The sequence below is a fragment of the Alligator sinensis genome, unplaced genomic scaffold (genome assembly GCF_000455745.1).
Source record: "Alligator sinensis unplaced genomic scaffold, ASM45574v1 scaffold360_3, whole genome shotgun sequence".
Classification (NCBI taxonomy): Eukaryota; Metazoa; Chordata; order Crocodylia; family Alligatoridae; genus Alligator; species Alligator sinensis.
Window position 1 is genome coordinate 73,164 of NW_005841977.1, and position 16,532 is coordinate 89,695.

The following is a 16,532-nucleotide window of genomic DNA, read 5'->3' on the forward strand; positions in this document are numbered from 1 at the left end:
CAGGAATTCATTAGATCTGAACCTGAACTGAGGGAGACATCAACAGGAAACCAAAAAGCTGGGGCTGTGAGACATGGCCCCTGTTCTGCCACAACTGCTAGGACAAGGCATCCTTCCCTTGCCATTCTAGAGCAAGTGAGAATCAAATGACATGGCCAAATCCTCCCTGTAATTATAATAAATTATAATAAAAAGATTTTTTTTTCAAATTGATAATATTGTGCCTTAAAAATAACTTCTCTCAAACTTATTGCTACAAGTAACCCCAAAGGTTACTAGAACTGAAAGAGGCCAGGGAACAAAAGTGTTACCCCTTTTTTAATGTATTCATTCTTGTACTTGCATATAGCCAGTTCCACTCTTTCTCCTTCTAGAACAAATCAGCTTCCCCCTTTTGCTTGTCTGCATTTTTCACACAGCAACAAAGGAGAGAAAACTAGGACTTCAAAATCACAAAAAAAGGGCCAGAGGTCTGGATTTCAATGCCTACCTGCCCCTTACACAAAACAGAGCTACTTCTCAAAAGGACAACCTCCATGAATTTGCAGCATTACGGTAATTCTGAAGTAGGTCTTTTTTTTTTTTTTAAGAGAAATATAATCCATCCAAAAAAAATACTAGGCTCTCACCTACCGCTCAGAGTTTCAACACCCAGGCATTAAAGAAAATCAGAGTGACTCCAGCTGATTAACAGGGTGACAGTCTTCCAAAATTCATTTTTCTCTGAATTCCGGGAAACGTTTTCTCCTTTCTTCTGTAAACAGCTGACGTTAATACAAACAAAAACATCTTCAGTGAAAATGTGCAAGATTAGAGAAGAGCTGGGAAGAGTCACTACATCACACTCTGGCTGCTGGGGCTCTGAGGTGGGGGGGAGCCAGTGGGACAGTAAATTCATCTTGGACTCATCCTGACCACACCAACCCTTCCCAGAGCCAGCCATAAGCCACCCAGCCGGTTACTAAAGAGGAGTCCCAAGTGTTTCTAATCTCAGACTGTCCTGCAAAAGATTTTGGACTGTGGTGGGGATTATTAAAACTAATAAAAAAGCCAGTGCTTTTCTTGGATCTCTATTTCTCTGTGGTTGATGGACTCCCTCTCGGGTCCAGAGCTCTGCCTTTTCTGGTCTTAGTTCCCAATTCAATTTCTTTCATTCCTGACGCTTGTAGTCTCAGGATCTCCCCAGCCTGCAGTACCACTCTGCTTTCACTTGAAGGCAACATTGTACCGCACATTGCTCTACAAAGAAGCATACAGAGCGGGAAAGGGAATGCATCAGAGTTACTTTGCCCAAATATTATTTCAAATTCTTCAGGATCCTGCAACTGGAAAGACAGACACAGCTTCAGACAAGAAGGGGACGGAATGACAAATAAATCCACTGACAGCATTGTGGGCACCCTGATGGAAACAGCAAAAACTCTGGTTCCCTCTGTAAAATGCATACAAGTGTCTGCCATCACAGATGTCCTGTTGCTGCCATTCTGCTTCAAGGCCTCATATTTCAGTTGCTGGTCTTCTGGGAAAGCTGTCACCTCCTGGACTTGGCCAACAATTCTCCTTAATAGTCCAGGGAGGTCGTTGTTAATAATAGCAGGCCAACTCTGCTATATGTATTATTCGTTCACAAAGGGAAGGGGGGAAATAGGAGTTGAGACTCCCCAGATGTCCTCATTTATCCCACAGGATGGGGGATGAATTGCTATCTCCCTCCACCCCAATGCAGAAGTGGTCAGGGATTTACTGTCATCTGAGGCTGTTCTACTAGAAACTGTTCCACCGGCCACTGACTAAGGGGGCAGGCCACATTGCAGAATGGAGGACGTGCACATTTTGTTGTGAGCAAAATTACCTTGCTGAGGTTGGCATGTAGATCTAGGAGGAGAGAAAAGGATGTTAGGTCTTTTGGGCAGAGATCATATTTTTGTTCTGCGTTAGTACAGAGCTAGGTACCACCTGGTCCTGGTGCCTGACTGGTCCTCGAATGCTACCCCAGCACTAGCTACAACAATAATACTAAACATAGCAGCTGTTCTCCCACCCAATCTCTCTTTTGACCACCCTGAAACACTCCTGTAGTAGATTTTGCAGGGCACAGTGGGGGAACAGCTACTCATGAAATAGCTACTTATGTCTTCAGCCTCCATTTCCACAATCAGAAAAAATAAGTAGCTGTAGAACTACTTAATTTAAACCAGTAATGGCATCTAAACCAATAATGGCCAACTGTCTTTCATCCCAAAACAAGTTCTAAGCTGTACACAACCAGAAGTCACAATATTCATCAATAAAATGCAGCTATTTATTGCAGGGGGTGCTAAATGTTTAGACCAGAAAATTAAAAATGATTATATGTAATTGAGATTACAGAGAGAATTTAGGAAGCCAGTCCATACCTAAAAGAGCTAATGCCCTAAAATACTTAGCTTAAAGAGGAAATTATCTTGAGATCCTGTAGAGCTACTTAATTGGATTTCCATACATCAGACTCGAATCCTTTAGTGGGCTCTGCACTAGAGACAAGCACTAATATTTTGACATAAATGTTTTGACTGAAAATGTAGATTCAAAAAAACTGAAATTGTGAGCAAAAGTGTCTTTCAATGCATTTCCTGTTTTGGAGAAAAATTCAAAATTATTGAAACCTACCATTTCATCATTTTCTAAATGATTGCAGTTCAATTTTGGGGGACCAAAACAAGTATTTATTTGGAAAGGCAAGTTTGTCCTGATTCAGGATGGGAAAATATTTCAAAACTTGAAATCTTCTCCTGGAATTGGAAAGCTGTTTCCTTCTTGGTTTTATCCTGCCTGTCAGAAAGCAGAAGAAAATCCTCCAGTCAAATTCATCACCATTGTAAATTCACTGTCTGTCAGATCCTGGTCTGAGTTTTTACAGGGCTGGCAGTCAGGTAAAGGCTCTCTTTTCATTTGTAATCTGAACAAATTTGATCTGGAGTCACTGATACACAATGTTTAAGGATTTTAGAGTATAGGTCTCTTGGAAAAAACCCTTCCATTCATTTAAATGGAGGATACATATCTAAATCTCCTACAGTTATTAGTCCTATTATTTGAAAATAACCAATCACACAGCAGCCCACAAAGCCATTTTTAAAACGTCAGAGTTTTTAGACTAGAAGTGTTTGACATTTTCTTCTTTCCCTTGTGCTCAAACTTGTCATCTGGCACCAGAATTCCTGGAAAGGAGCCTTTGCTCTGGTTTCTGTTTGGGGATAATTTCTGCCAAAATCTCCAGAAGTTGACGTGGCTTTAGAAATGCAGAACATCATTCTTTTCTGATACATACATGAGCATGAAGCCAAATCCAGCTGCTAATCGGACTTACGGAGTATGGCTTGAGTCAGGTTTCAAAGTACTATGTGTATGTGCAATGTAACAAATGGGATAGACTTGCCTCTAAGGGTAGAAACAGAATAGGCATTGCCTTGTGCCATCATAAATTTACTAGTTCCATCCCTATTCCCAGTGTTAGTCACTTATGTTATCTGCAGTAACTTTACCTGTGACTGGAAAGACAAAGTCAGGCCCTCAAACTAGACTGGAGCTTCAATTACAAAGGTGAAGATCCCCACTGGATTTAATGGGTGTAATTACACCAATTTAGATTAGTTTCTTATGTCGGCAGGGCCAAGGAGGTCTTCAGAGGCATCTTCCCTAGGGGGAGGGAATAAGCTGAGAACACTCTGCTGGCAGCCTCGGAGGGAAGGAGAGCTTCACTTTTCACTCACTGGCCTCAACTGCGGAGTTGGAGAACTACAGAGTAACACAAGCGCTCAGATATCACAGAGGACATGAGAACCAGGAGAGACGGACAGAAGGCAAATGACATTCTAGTCACAACCTCCAGTGACCTGCAAGAAGAAATTGCAAACAAATATAAAGGAATGAATCCTGCAATCCTTTTTTTCCTTTTTGTCTGGTCCACGCACCATTCACAATAGTCAGAAAGGTTGTCCTAAGAACTGCTGTGAAAACACATGCAACATTCCTAGTGTTTTTCCTTTTCCTTTTCCCAGTGATTCTCCTCCTGACACGTCTGGAGGAGAACCTTGAAAAATGGGAATGTCTGTCTGGCCTGGTGGCACAAATAAGCAGCCTGGCAGTGGACTGTATATCAGGCGATAAATGCTGAAAGAAAGCATTTGAGTGAGTGGGGAGCTCTGTCTTCTAGACTAGAAGGCTTCAGAGGATTAAAGTGGGGATAGGCATAGCCTCTCTGGGGAACACTGTGGGCCTCCTGTTATTTCTCGGGACGGTCTCAATGAAGCAAACTCTTGACCTGCCTTTTTTTCTTAAAGGGCTAGTAATTTTTGGTCCAGTAATTTTAGGTCCAACATTTTTATTGTAGGGTTTGTCTTTTTATAACCATACTTAACATTTAAACAAAATGATCAATGAAAAGCTCTCTGTGAATTCCCATGAAAATATCTTGGCTCTTACTATTGGGATTTCAAGATGGCCACCTGGTATTTCCAGGTGAAACACTGCACTGATAAGTTAGCGGATAAGCAATGAAAAGGCTAGTCTGTCTACTTTAGGGAGGCAGAGTGAAATGTAAAAACAAACAGCAAAACTACTGAAAAGTCCATTAGGTTTTAAAACTTCTTTCTCAGCTTTTATCATCACTTAGTATTAGTGGACAAATGGGAGTTTGCAAAAAGCTGTTCAGAATTGCTCGTGAAAACTGGTTGCTGGTTTTCAACCAGTTCAGCGAGCAAACAAAGTTTGTCATGAACATTTGCATCGGCATTTCAATTTTTTTTTTTTAATGTTGACAGCAATGTAAGTCAGTTAGTGATCACTTGAAAATGTTCGTTAAAAAAAAAACCTAGAAAGCTTTTGCAGAATATTTTTGTTGAAATATTTGGCCATGTTTGTGATTGGCATCACAACAGAATTTAGAGGACCTAATCAGAACTGGAGGTCCATTGGGTAGGCACTGTAAAAACCCTCGTGAAGTTTTTTCCCTGTGCCAAAGAGCTTACAAATTAAATAGACAAAGACAGACAAAAGAAGTCATATTAGCTCCCTTTGATGGGGAACTGAGGAACAGATAGATTATAATTTGCCCACATCTGCAAAAGAGCCAGCCTACTGTAAGTACCAGATATTTCCTTCTAGTGACACAGAAGTAAGAACTGGGTTATTTTTAACAATTTTGCAGGATTGTCAACAGTGACCCTGGATATACCATGAGCTGAAACCAAAAGCCTCATTTTCCTGACACAAGATTAGAGTCTCTTATATTGTTTGCTGGTCATCAAAGCCAAGCTTGATGCTTCTCCATGTGAAGGCATCACCACATGTCCATAGTGTTATAGTTAAAGTGTGAGAATATAGTAGCTACACCTACCAAGCAGAGCAGCGTAATCTCAGAGCATTCAATCATGGGACAGTTGCTGGATCTATTCCCACTAGCTAACTTCACCAGCAGAGGGATATGTAGATTTCTAACCACAGACACCACTTTAAAAAGCTGTGGTTTTTTTTGATGTAAATCTATCTCCTCTAGGGTAGTGGGGGGAGGAGGGAATTGTTAATTGGTGAACTGTGCATTTTTCCTCTCTATTCCAACAAACCAATTTGTAAATATAAGCAGCTGCCATCAAGAAAGCTAGCAAGGTGCTGATCTGCCTTTCTGACCACTTCTCAAATGTTTGCTACTGCCTGTTGCTGCAAACCTGAGTCTCCCCTGCCAAATAGTAAATAAAGATTACTCCCTGCTCTGAAATTAATAGTAGCTTGTTTTGCCTCCCTGCCAGATGGGCTGTAATCTAATCACACTCCTTGAGGCTTTACCGAGCAATCACTCTTTCCCTCACACTGTCACATATGCCATCACATTGCATCACAGATTCCTCAGCCTCCACAATAGGTACAGTATGCTGGGACTTTTCTCTGTAACACATCCACAGATTTGCTGAGGCCAGCTTTGTTCTGTGCATTCATGGAGACCAAAATAACAAAAAGAAGCACTCTGGGAACACTGGATTTTGCATGTCAACAGTATATGTAATTTGATTAGCAGACTGCCACTTAGATGGGGATGCCAGGGAAATTATCTGTCTAGGCATCTCTTGAAGTACAGGTCTAATCAGAAAATAGCCTTTGGCCAATGGGAGCTGTTCTCAGGGGCTCATGTGAATATTTAGTCACTCACAGGAGCTGTGGTAAAAAATATGGATGAGCAGAGTGTCCAGACAGTACCGGGGAATCTAGTCAACATATCTCACAATTACTGCATTGTTCTGATTATGAGTAGTCTACCTTTCCCCTCTCCAAAAGCATGGCAGAAATCATACTCAAATCAAGCTATACATGGTGTCAACCTATAATCAGATTCTCTGGAGTCCTGATTTTGTGCTTACAGTATTTTTGTGTGTGTAATAGAAATACCAAATAAGACATTTTTATTCTAATATTTTAGTGCATTTCCCCCATTTGTGGTGTTTCCTTAGTTATGTGATTCTCCTGTGGGATTTTGTGAGGGCAACAGCAGTCCAAGATCTTTATCTGTGGTTGCTAATTGAATGTTTATGGAAAAAGCTGTTTTTCCTATAGTCAAACTGGAAAATGTGGGGTTGACTTATATGTAGGGTCAAATTATACTTGAAACAATACGGTGTGTTTTGCACATGCAAAAAGCAAGTGGTAGAGTCAAGGAATGTTCACAAAATAGGGCACTCATACTATGAATGTGGAGAAATGAAAATCTGAATTTATATAGAAATTTGATAAGGAAAACTGCTAATCAAGGAAGCAAAGTACCAGCAAACTGGCACAGAGAATGGATCACAACAAGGTGGGATGACTGGCTAGTTATGCTGGTTCATTTAATAGGAGAAATTTAATTGCCAACCCAAAAGGGAGGCCTGAGTAAACCTCCAAAAAGCTCAGGCTGAGTTTGTCGCTATGTTATTTTGGTCAGAGGAGTCCCCTGTGGTTCAGTGGTAGAATCCTTGTCCACCACACAAGAGATCTGAGTTTGAGTCCCAGACACTTATATAACTCCAGCCATGAAGGCACCAAACATCTGGAGTCAGTCTAATCATTGGATTCTGTCTCAGTGACCTAAAAGGAAGATGGAAGGTCTGGGCAGCCTCCGGTACTCCAAAAATTCCTGCCCAGACATATGCATCGAAGGTCTGGGTGGCCCTCATGCATACATCATGATCCAGGAGGCTTGACAGTTGCCACTTTGGTCAGACAAATTACATTAGTCCTCGGGGGAAAAAGTTAAAAACAAGCAACTCTAATGAAAAGGAGCCAGCCTAGCACTGCTAATTCTGCACACTTAGCTGCTACATTGATTAGCAACTGCCAAAAACCTAGCTACATCCTAGCCATAAAAAACCCATGCAGACACTTGTGGCTAGGTACAGACATTACACTTTTACTGGTATAAAGGATCAGAAACCCGTCTATACCCATAACAGAACAGAAGCTCAGTGAGCACAGACTTGTTTAACAATGGCAGTACCCGGTCTAAGATTTGCTGTCAACACCACCAAAGGGCAAATGTGTGTTTTGTTCGCTACCAATCTAAACTACATCACTTACAAAAAACCACATAACTTAGATCAATTCTGCCTCGGGCTTCTTGAATGTCTGTACCTAGGCTGCAGGTACTAGCCAGTCCACAGAGCATCACCAAGTGCTTAGTCAGTTGTGCAGGTGCCTGGGAAAGTCTCTACATACTCCTCAGCTGGCTCAAGCCACCATTCTCAAGCCATTGCCTTCCTGAGGGCCATGATCATTTTGAAAAAGAAAAGGGAAAGTAACTCTTAACCCAAATATTTCTCAAAAACTTGGTTTTCTTTCAGACCAAAGGCCCAGGCACTGACATCTACCCCTTCTGCTTCTGAGATCATCTCTCTGATTCATTTTGTTCTGCTATCAAATTTAACCTTTTTCAAGGACAAATCCAAAATAGAGTGATGAGGTGTAGGATCAGTCAAATCTGCCGTACGTAGAGACTTTCATGGCAGCCTGTCAGCAATCAAACAGCCGCACTTGATTTGGTCAAAACACAATTACCTTGTCTTCAATATGGGAATTCAAATCAACCCAGAGCATTGCTTGCTGAAACCAGTAGCTGCCTGGGCTATAGCGCTGCATTAGTGGAGGACAGAAGAAGTCCTAGGTTTCACTGTAGAACTATGGATCTGCAGGCTGTGCATTTGGAAACCACATCAAACCTCAGCTGTCCTACGGCCTGTTGAAGTGGCGGAAGGGGAAGATGTGGCGGCACTGTGTCTTTTCACCGTGAATGAGATCTGGTTGACAGCTAAGAACTACATGTTAAGTAATCACCAGAAAAGATCACAAATAGTCACTTGCATCACCAACCCTGAGCTGTAGGGCTGCCCAAGTAGCACGAGGGATGACAGATTCATATCCATTCCAGTCAGCAATGGATTATCTATACTCCATCAGCCAGCCACCACCTGGTAGGATAGCCCTTGAGTCCTGCCATTTTGTGAGGTAGTTATCAACTCTAAGTTTACATACAGGCATGTACTATATAAAATATATTATTCCATGGTCCTTGGACAGATCTTTGTGTTTGCAGCACAGCCTGAATAAGATGAGGACACCTCCTTCAGTTCCATCTTCCAGAGCTCTCAGCACAGAGCACAGAAACGAGAGCATGTGGAGCCGGGGATCTACAAGCGGGACTAGGAACCAGCAGCCTTTAACCTCGAGATCAGTGGTTCTCAAACTTTTCTTTTTGCGGACCACTTGAAAATTGCTGAGGGTCTCGGCGGACCACTTAATAAACTTTTTTTTGTTCTACAAATCAAAGCACACAACTCATATTTTAATATCAGTAGTCTTACCTTACAAGTACAGATATTCTCAATTGTTCCACAACATTTCTGTGGACCATCTGAATGGAGCTCGCGGACCAGTGGTGGGCTGTGGACCACAGGTTGAGAGCCCCTGCTCTACATTATCATTCAGTTCAAATCTATCCCAAGATTGGTGAAACTTTGTAAGTCAGTTCGTTCTACCCTCCTTTTGATAGAGGGTATGAAGTCAGGTAGTCGTCTCAGTCCAGTTCTTAATGACAGCTGTCCTCAACACCAAAAAAAAAAAACAACCCCACCACAATTGACACTGTTAAACAACTAATCCCTTGAGTGGTATCAAGTCCAAACATTTTAAAAGTTAACGTGTTATGCCTTGGCAGCATAAAGGACAGGAGGCTGCAAGGCTCTACAAATAAACTAGTCACTCTAAAAACTATGATCTGGAAGTCCTAATTAAATTAAAAATGAAAGCAGAGAACTGCTTCCAGGTGCTGAGGGTGATCATGCTGTGCAAAAGGAACTGTTATGATTCTCCTTAAAATAATAACATCTGACCTGGCTGACATTTCCTCCTTGACGTTGTACTATGGATCTCTGAGCTTGTTTTTCCTGTCCAGTTCTGTTTCCATGCTGTAAGCCAGTGTGTCATTACAGCCTAAGTAAACAAAATGTTTTTGAATGCTTCTGGCTTTCAACCCTGGCCCTTCCAGGGCCCTACATTCAATTTGCAGGCAGGCAAAGTGGCTAGGCTAGAGAGGCTGCTGAATGAAGATCTTATCTTGGTGGATATTTAGCACATCACTTTAAAATGGATTCTAAATACACATGAGCAAGAGAAAGACTCTTTGTAATGTGGAGAGCAACTCCTGACCACTCCAGTGTCATCAAGTAAATCCAGGGCACCAAATATTACTGTACCCACAACACGGCACCAATGCTCAGATGGTTTGCCATACTTATCTGACCAACAAGAGCAAGGAAAACTGAAAGAGAATCTCAACATTGTACTACCAGCAGGTATTACCAGAAGTAAGGATGCAGGAGACCTGCAGCTAAAGTAGGGGAGATCCCAACAGGATAGCATAAAGTTGGAAGAGTCCTGTCCCCTCTGTGTCCTTCAGCGAGGGCATCTACAAGCATGTAAAAACACATACATAGCTCTGGCACAGTCAAAACAGTCACCATGCTCATGAATCAGGTCACTGCACAAGCCAGCAGCTCCAGCTGGCTTGCACCCACAAGGGGGTTTGCATGCCTGTTGCATGGAGGGTGCTTTTGTAGATGCTCTGTGCAGGTCAAAACCATCCATGTGATAAATCAATTGATTGAAGTGAAGTTACTGTAGCCAGATTGGAAAACTACACACAGATTGAGACAGCTAGCTGGGCCCTTCTATCATTTTTGTTTATTTATAACAGCACTTCAGTTCCCCTTCAGGGGACAGAATTTCACCTCTAACTCTGCATGGCCAAAGACAAATTCTGGTATCAGTTCCACAAAGTCAGTGGCATTGCATGGCTCTAATTAATCACAGAAGTGTGTTAGTTTTGCTTGACTACATTTGGACTATTTCAGGCTTTTTTCTGATTTAATTTCCCATGTTGTGGTGAAACGAACTGTGCTCCTAAGGAAACACTGAGTCTTAGGTGACAGTGAAGTGTTTTTATTTAACAATTTTTTAACATTAAAGATTAAACTAAATTCAATATTTTATACAGAAAACCTCACAACCGTCTTTCCATTTTTCTCTCTAATCTCCATCCCAAAAACCCTAAGTGTCCACAAGAGGGCATTATGCCACAAAGTGAATGACAAAAGAAGGGGAAAAACTATGGAAATTTAGGCAGAAACACAATGTATTAGTAAGAAAACAGTGTATTAGTAAGATCACCCCACACATTCTGAAGTAAGAGCTTCTTTTAATTTTTTATACCTTTGTCAAATGTTAACTGTTTGCATTGATTTGTAATCTGACAGATCTCTTATTTCAGGTTAAATATTTTGGACTATTTCATAAAAATGATTTGGCCTTTCCTAAGGCCCAGACTGAAAAAAAGGATGCATTGTTTTGCCCTTGTTAAAATGTCTTGATGTCATTTCCTTTAACCAGTTTAGCATCCCCATACTTCAAAAGACAGGGCTTTAAATTTGGCAGGTGAGTAGCCTGTGTGTCAAGGACATGAATTTTGTTATAAACCCATGAAACTCTTCCCAAATATGTCCAAGTTATAAACAGCTCACACATTTGCTAGATATTCATTAAGCAGCTAGAAACTCTGAAGCTTTCATCCTGACTGAATATGCCCAAGCTTCTCACAGCTCCAAGAGCCAACCAGACTATGTGCCATCCACACAGGATAACTCAACATGATTCATCCTTCGGCCACAGTGGGATTTCAGCCAGCTGGCTCACATTCCCTTGCGCTAGTGACTCTCAGTCCATGCTTCCTCCCAATCTCAATCTCTTTACCCAGTCAGTCCCAGTTTCTTCTCTCTTCAGCTTCAATCTCACCAGACTCATTTTCTCGATAGCCCTGTTCCCCGGCCTAGTATTTGTCCTGTCTATATTTGAATCAGAAAACTTCCTTCTTTTTGCTGCTTGACTGTCAGAAGAAGCCTTGAGAGTACAAGAGACACTGGTTCCCTGCCCTCCGTTGTAATGCCCAGGTTTACCATGGCATAAAAAGCTGGAATCAGTCATTGCAGTGGACTTTATGGAGAAAAGAGGAATTGGCTTAGCAAGGTGACAAGGACTTGGTCTGAAGAGGGAAGGGGTGGGGAGTCTGGGGTTGGGATGTTGACAGCAAATCTGGAGGGAGAGACAAGGAATGTCTAGGCAAAGAGTCTGGGGCAGAAATGACAAGGCATAGGGCTGAGGCCTGGACATGTGGAAAGAGATGGTGAAGAATTTTGGACAGAACAAAGAGTTTGTGCCTATTTAAGAACATCTCCCTCCAGAATACAGAATGAAACCCCAAATCCCTGAGCCTCACCATTCCTTTGCAGTCTGCAAATATTTGTAAATCCCCTGACAAATGTATGTCATCCTCCTCTAGTGCTGATCCACAATAAAGGATGACAACCCTATACTTTGTCCAATTATTCTCTTGCACAGAGGTCTGTGCAATGAGTCTAGCAGCCTCAAACCTGCTAATGTCTCAGGCAGGTGTCAATATGATGCCTGGGAGATTACAATAGCCACACACACTCAAGAGTAGAATTGAATAGAATCAATTAGAACAGACTTACTACTGTTATTATGGCTAGGGACAGACATTCAAAAAGCCTGAGCTTGAATTGATTTAATCTTTGCAGGTTAGTCTAACCTGGCTAGGCTGAACTGGTTTGTAACTGCACAGACATCCCCTCTGGACTGAAAAAAATACAGGCACCTGCCTGCAGTGGCTCAGGCTAGAAACCAGGGGGCGCTGCAGCAGCCCTCCCTTCCCTTTTAATGCTGAGCTGAGCGGGGCGGGGTATGGCCAGGCTGGGGCAGGACACTGTGATGTTCCCCACCTCCTCCTGAGCAGCCCAACAGGGAATATTTACCACCCTAACTCAGTGCTTATCAACCCGTTAAGAAAACAAGGCCTCTCTCCATTAGTTCAAGCTCTTCTTAAACAGCTTTTTGAAGGAAGGACTAATGCCCTTCCTTCAAAAAGGAAGTACATTAAACCTGCTGATTAGCTCCAAAAAGCCTGTCTGTCTTTGTCATCTCCCACAGCACGGACTGTAGCCACCATGTAATCTGCTAGCTAATGCTGAGAGGTGTAAAGCAGAGGGGTGGGGGAATAATCATTGTTTAGCAGGGAGAAGCCAGGCAGATGCCTGAAGTCTCTGCTCAGGGAGCGGAGGGGAGGGGCCAGCCCAGCTGTGCAGCAGAGAGCCCTGCCCAGCCCAGAGAGCATGCTGGGATGCTGGGGGTGTCTAATTTAATTTAAACCAGCAAGGGGTCTGGGACAGACATTGCATAAATTGGTTTGAGCCAAATCATTCAACCTGGTTTATTGCAAACCGGTTTCAGTCATTCTCAAACTGGTTTATATGCACTGAACACCTGCTCTGTTACAGGTTTAAACCAGTTTCTGATCACTTAAACCAGTTTATGTGAAATGTCTGTCCCTATCCTATATGTTCTTATACCATGCTCTTCACCCAAGGATCTAAGTGCTTTCCACCACTGCATTAAACAACATGACTGAGCTCTAGTACCTCGTCTTTGTTCCCTCTTCCTTTCCTGGGACATGGGGGCAGGGGCCAGTGTGTACAGCTGGGCATCTGGTTGGTGCTTTTTAACATACAGGTTATTATTCGTTTGTATTAGAGAAGGCAGGCTCAAAGCGATGCACCTTGTCCTTGGAGCTGAAATGGGTGAGATTTGTGACTGTCCTTTGTCTTTGAGAGCTCATTCCACGTTCTCAAACTGGCTCCTGAGAAAGTTCAGATGTGCTTGATTTGATTGTTGAGATCCATAGTGCCAGAGAAGTAAAGTTATTGGCCATGGTCTTTATCCCAGTGCTTAGGACAGGCAAAGATTAGGAAATGCCACAATTAAAGTTGCTCCCATAACCTTAATGTGCCTGCTTTGTGCATACACATTTGAGACAGTAACACAATCACGTATAATTTTTTTCTAGACAATCCCTGCCTCATTCAGGCACAGGACGTACCTATCCTGGGACTGAATCAAGGTTCTAAAGGAGTCAGTTGTCTGTTGGAAACCTGCTTCATTTGTTGCAAAAGCTGGAAATTGAAGGAGGCAGGAGAAGAGAAAAGAAAAGAGGGTCTCCTAGTAAAGGCAGTGGATTGTTGCCCTGGGGATTTGGATTCTGTCCTTCTCTTGACTGTGGAACTCCTCGTGATGACAGGCAGGTCACTTAACCCAGAGTTGTCACAAGTGGTCACTACATGCTTGCCATTTTCTGGGTGCCCAGCACAACACTCTGATTTGCAGGGGTCCAATCTGCGAAAGCACAAAGCATTCTCAGCAGCAACCAAGTCAATCAGTGCCATGGCTTCAACATATAAAATGCCGCATAATGCTAAGTGATCTGAAAAATCAGATACTTGTCCTCTCAAGTTGGGCACCCAAAGCTAATAGATGCCTTTGATCAAAATCACTGTGCTGGAACTTCCCCTGTGTTAAATGGGCAAAATATTACCCTCTATCCTGAGGGAATTATGAAGATAAATTAATGAATGTTTCTGAAGTACTTACATACCATCAACAGGCCCAGGAGGAAATTAATGATTCTGTCTTTAGACTAGGGCTTGAATAGTGTGAAGTAAAGGCATGGGACCACACATAGAACAATTGAGATAGAACAAAATATTGAATAACTGCTTATTAAGTAGCCCCATCTGTCCTGTTCAATTAATTTGGCAAGGGCCTGTGGGAAAATACCATGTATGATCTGAAACTAAAGACTGAAAATAAAGATATTAAATACGTGCATAATGCATGTATATAAACGGGTCACTTCATATTTTCTAAGTGCTTGACTTTGCCACCTTAATAATAGTCTTTCAGCAGTGTGTGTGCAGGCGTGTGCACTTGTGCATATGTCTAAATTGATTCAGATTGGTTCCAACAACCAGTCATGTAAAAGGCCTATTTAAAAAATGCAGATTTGCTCCAGAGCTGCTGGGACTTATCAGAAAAATGTACACAGAGATGTCATCAGTTGCTCATGTCAGAGTGAAGGACATAGATCTGTGTTTCAGAACATTTTAACCCACTAAAGTTTTAATCCAACAAACGCTAACAAATGCTTGAGAATGACTTCAGTAGGAATGAGAACAAGAGAAAGATTTCTGGTTCTAAAGAAATGGCTGAAAGATCCTCCTGTTAGATCCCTAGTGAAAGCTGTACCAACACTTGACAATACTGTATATTGCCTCTGCAAAACGACCCTTGGAATTTCAAGACCAATTCAGCTGAGAGAGATCTAGCCGAGATTTTACACGCAGGCCAGTCTGAATTTAGTATGAAAAATATGTCATATATTCACACATCCTGATCCAACACTACTTGTTCAGGCAAAATTTACTTCAGTTTTAGTGGGAAGTTTTGACTGAGTAAGGACTGCAAGATAAGATCCATTTTTGTAAATGTTATTGCTATTTTACAGATCTATGTGCTGAGCTTTGCTAGCAGTAAAAGGAAAGAGAAGTTAAAATGCAACCCACTGGCTTCTAGAATGGCTGTTATTTGCCCTTTAAAAAGAGAAAAGAAAGCAAGAAAGAAAGAAGATAGTTTAGAAATGTGGTTAAGCACATTTCTTTCTCTAGAAGCACTTACATTTTTGCCATTTGCTTTGTTTATTCTTTTAGGGGACTAAGTAAAATCACATTTTCAAACATAGGATTTCCCTCCTCTTCCTTTGCAAATATTGAAAATTCTGAGATAGGCTGATAGACACATCTCTGGCTGCATTGATAATGGCTTGAGCTGCAGGGATCTTTTAGGGGACAAAAAGCACTTCTTTCCTTCTGGCATAAATTATTTATATTTCTAAAAACGGTTTCATCCATCTTTGCTTTCCAAGAAAAACAAAGTTTGCTTTCCACCTTCTTAAAAAATCACAAGGTAAATCACAAGGTAAATTGAGATCATGTAGCAGTTTCCTAAGGTCTGTGTTCTGACTCTAGTTCAGTAAAATATTTTAACATATGTCTAAATTTCAGGATATGAGTAAGTACATGTGATGCATGTAGTTAATATTGGATCCATACTTTACTATGTTGCTAGATCAGAGCTAATCTTCTCCTGTATGTTCCTGTTTCTTGTTGGGGTTTTTTTTAATTTTTAATTAAGGAAACCAATATTTTAAATTAGAATATAAACCTAAATTACAGGCACAGTTTTACAAAGACTCCTTCACTTTTGTTAGTATGCACACTTAAGTAGTGTTCAGCATAGAAATGTCAAAATCAGGCCTGTACTAATAAGAGCTATGATTCCCATCTCTCATGCACACTAATCCAATAAAAGCCTTGAAGCCTAGCAGTTAATTTTTAAATATATAATTTTCCACTCATTACTGCTCATATCAACACTGAGCACAGCGAAGGAAAAAATAAAAGAACACAGAAAAGGACAAGGAGTGTGGATGGGATACACACATTTTTTCTTGGATTGTATTGAACCTAGCAAATTACATTGGCTATGACTAAAATTTATTCCTATATAACAGCTGTTTCAGCTTCTATGAGAAAAGGATTTGGTCATCTCGGTCCATTTTTCAGTAGGCTTCATAAAAGCCACTGGCACATCTGGGATTAATGAGTCTCATCCCTGCAGTCTTAGAGGTTGTGTCTACACAGAGGTTTCTGTGGAAGTCTCAGACCTCTGCTAACAACTCCAACCATGTCAGCAACAACAGAAGCACCTATGTGAACATTTTCCCATGTTTTAACACAGTGTCATCTAACCCAGTTCTGGATAGATCTAAGTAATATATTGTTAAAAATGTCAACCATCAGCAAGCACCCATCTTACTTAGGACTCCCAATGTTAAAGATAGCACCAGTGGAAAAAATGTAGAAAATTTCTCCGATGTAGGCAGGGCCACTGAGAGTATCAATGATGCTCAAGCAAGAAACCAAACTCTCCCTAGCGATTTCTTAAGAATGACTACAGTGGAGGAGACACTGACCAAAAGGATGGGGGTGGTCCTTTGTGAGGGAGCGGTT

At 41.6% G+C, this 16,532-nt stretch overlaps 1 long non-coding RNA gene across 1 annotated transcript in view; it reads right to left on the reverse strand.

The window, feature by feature from the left end:
* Positions 1-13: 13 nt before the first annotated feature.
* Positions 14-16,532, reverse strand: part of LOC112549850 — a 25,145-nt gene continuing 8,626 nt past the window's right edge. Inside the window, exons 2-3 of the long non-coding RNA XR_003093411.1 lie at positions 2,650-2,811; positions 14-1,875 (exon numbers count right to left, since the gene is read on the reverse strand). This is a non-coding gene — a long non-coding RNA (uncharacterized LOC112549850). The remainder of the gene's footprint in view (positions 1,876-2,649; positions 2,812-16,532) is intronic.